The following is a 3,568-nucleotide window of genomic DNA, read 5'->3' on the forward strand; positions in this document are numbered from 1 at the left end:
GCTTTGGTTAACACAACACCTCTAGATTGAAACCACTGCTGTGAGACCTGAGACTTGTTTGCAGAGATTTTGCTTTACTTTAATTTTTCATGATTGTTATTATTCCCATTATCATTGGTTTCCAGTGTTCTGCCGGTTTTCTCCTGTAGAGCAAAGGGACCCAGTCTGTCCCTCTTCATTTCTTGTTCTCTCTCTCTCTCTCTCACACACACACACACACACACACACACACGCACATGCACACACATACACACAATAACACAAAATCACACACCCCCAAACTATTGTTCTCACATTACCTCCATCATGTTCTATCAGGCCTGACTAGATAGAGTTCCCTGTGCTAAACAGCAGGATCTCATTGCTTATCCACTCCAAATGCAAAAGTTTGCACTGCTTAACCCCAGACTTCAAGTCTGTCCCACTCCTCACCCCTCTCCCTTGACTGTCTTATTCTCCGAGTGCATGCATTTCTTTCCTCTAGAATGTTTCATTGGTGCCATTTATTCATTTCCAGATCTGTGCTGTCTTATGGCATTTGTCTCTTCCTTTCTGATGTACTTCACTTAGTATATGCATCTCTAGCTCCATCCATGTTGTTGCAAATGGCATTATTTTGTTCTCATGAACTCTAGTTCTCCACTGTGAATATGTACCACATCTTAATGTACCCTTCAGTCAATGGAAATTTAGGTTGTTTCCATACCTTGGATGTTGTGAACAGTGCTGAAATGAACTTTCCAGTCCATGTATATCTTTCAAGGAAAGAGTTATCTGGGTATATGCCCCAGAGTGGTATTGTTGGGCCATAGGGTAATTCTATACTTAGTTTTCTAATGTACAACCATACTGATCTGCATAGTGGTTGTAGTGGTTGTCCCAATTTACGTTCCAGCTAACAGTGCAGCTCAGCTCATTTTCTCCACACCATCTCTAGAACTTTTTATTTATTGACTTGCTAATGATGGCCATTCTGACAGGTGTGAGGTGGTACTTCACAGTAATTTTGAGTTGCATTTCTCTAAAAATTGTGAGGTCGAGCATTTTTTCATGTGCCTGTCAGCCATTTGCAGGTATCCTTTGGATAAATATCTTTTCGGGTCTTTTTCCCATTGTTCAACTGGCTGGAAGGTTTTTGCTGTTGAGTTTTATAAGCCATTTATTTCAGAGATTAAGCCCCTTCAGTGGCTTCATTTGAAAATATATTTTCTCTCATTCCAATGGTTGTCTTTTTTCATTGTTCCGTTTGCTGTGCAAAAACCTGTCAATTTGATTGAGTCCCTTCTTTATTTTTGCTTTTATTTCTGTTGCCTTTGGAGACTGATGTTGAGAAAAAATCATTTTTATTGTTGATGTCAGAGTATGTTTTGCCTCTCTTCTCTTCTAGTCATTTGAGGTGTCCTATCTTATGTTTACATTTTTAAGTGATTTTGAGTTTACTTTTGTACATGGTGTGAGGGTGTATTTCAGTTTCATTGACTTACCAGCAGCTGTCCTGTTTTATCAGCATCCCTTTCTGAAAAGACTGTCTTATTCCCATTTTATATTCTTGCCTCCTTTGTCAAAGATTGATTGAATGCAGGGTAGTGAGTTTATTCCTGGGTTCTCCACGTTGTCCTGTTGGTCTGTATGTCTGTTTTGGTGCCACTACCACAGTGTCTTGATTACTGTGGCTCAGAAAAATTGCCTGATGTCTGGGAGAGTTATTCCTCGTACTTTATTTTCCCCCTTAGTGTTCCATTGCGTATCTGGGTCTTTTATGGTTCCATATACATTTTTGGATTGTTTGTCCTCGTCCTGTTAAAATAACGGAGGTCTTCTGATAATGACGTCATTGAATCTGTAGATTTTATGGCATACTATTGCTTTTTTAATAATATTAATTCTTCCAAACATGGATCATGGGATATCTGTCCCTTTATTTGAATCCTCTTTAATTTCTTTAAGTTTTATGGTTCAGCTTATAATCTTTCAGCTCCTTGGTCAAGCTTATTTCTAGGTCTTTAAATTTTGGGGGTGTAATTTTCAAAATATTCTGTTTTTTATTTTTTAAATTTTTTTATTTATTGTGAGTACACTCAAGTGCAACCAATTTCTGAGTGTCAATTTTGTATCCTGCTACTTTGCCAAATTTGTGGGTCAGTTTGAGTAGTTTTGGTGTGGCCTCCTTAGGATTTTCTATACATTGTGTCATGTCATCTGCACGTAGGGAATATTTTACCTCTTCTGTTCCAATTTGGATGCCTTTGACTTTTTTTGTTTGTCTAATTGTTGTGCCTAATGTTTCCAATACTATGTTGCATAAAAGGGGCCAGAATGGGCCTTCTTGTCTTGTATCAGAGTTTAGTGGAAAGGCTTTCAGCTCTTTTCCTTTGAGTATTAAGTTTGCTGTGGGTTTGTCCTAAATGGCTTTTGTTGTGTTAAGATATATTTCTCAGATCCCCACTTTGGTAAGAGGTTTGATCGTGAGTGGATGTTGGACTTTGTGGAATGCTGTTGCTGCATCTATTGAGAGGATCATGTGGGTTTTTAGTTTTCATATGTTCGTGTACTGTGTGATGTTTTCTGCTGTGAGTATTTTCAACCCTCCTTGCAAACCTGAGACAAAATCCACTTGGTCATTGTGTATGATTCTTTTCTGGTCAATGCTTATTTGTCCAAAGGTGTCTGGGTTTCTTTCTGTGTTCTCCATTGTGTTCCATTGTTCTGTCTCGCTGTTTTGTTACCATTACCACACTTTCTTGAAGACTGCATCTTTGTAATATGGCTTGAGGTCTAGGAGCATTTCACCGTTTTGCCTCCTGCTTATTTGTTTTTTTCTTTTACTCTCAAGATTGCTTTGGGAAAGCTGGGTCTATTTTGTTCCATGTACATTTTTGGATTGTTTGCTTTCTTTCTGTGAAAAATGTCGTGGGTAATTTGATTTGGATTGCATTGATCTGTAGATTGCTTTGGGTAGAATGGCCATTTTTACAGCATTAATTTTTCCCATTCAGGAGCATGGAATATCTTTCCATTTCTCTACGTCTTCTTTAATTTCCTTCATTAATGTTTTATAGTTGTCAGTCTATAAGTCCTTTACCTCCTAGGTCAGGTTTATTCCAAGGTATTTGATTTTTACCATGCCATTTTTAAAGGTGTAGTATTTTTTATGCCTTTCCTAAATTTCCTCATTAGTATACAGAAATGCAACTGATTTCTGAAGGTGAGTCTTATATCCTCCTACTTTTCTGACTTTGTGGATCCGTTCAAACAGTTTTGAGGTTGAAATATTTGGAATTTTCAAAATGTAGTATCATGTCATCTGCATAGCATGACCGTTTTACACCTCTTCTCTTCTTATTTGTAGGCCCTTAATTACTTTTGTTTGTCTGATTGCTGTGGCTAGGACTTTCAATAATATATTGAAGAGCTGTGGCAAGAATGGGCATCTCTGTCTTGTTCCAAATTTTAGTGGGAAGGATTTCAGCTTTTCTCCATTGAGTACAATATTTGCTGAGGGTGTGTTATATATGACTTTGAATGTGTTCAGGAATGTTCCCTCTATCCAGCTTGGTGAGAGTTTTGT

Source organism: Sus scrofa, chromosome Y (assembly GCF_000003025.6).
Source record: "Sus scrofa isolate TJ Tabasco breed Duroc chromosome Y, Sscrofa11.1, whole genome shotgun sequence".
Classification (NCBI taxonomy): Eukaryota; Metazoa; Chordata; class Mammalia; order Artiodactyla; family Suidae; genus Sus; species Sus scrofa.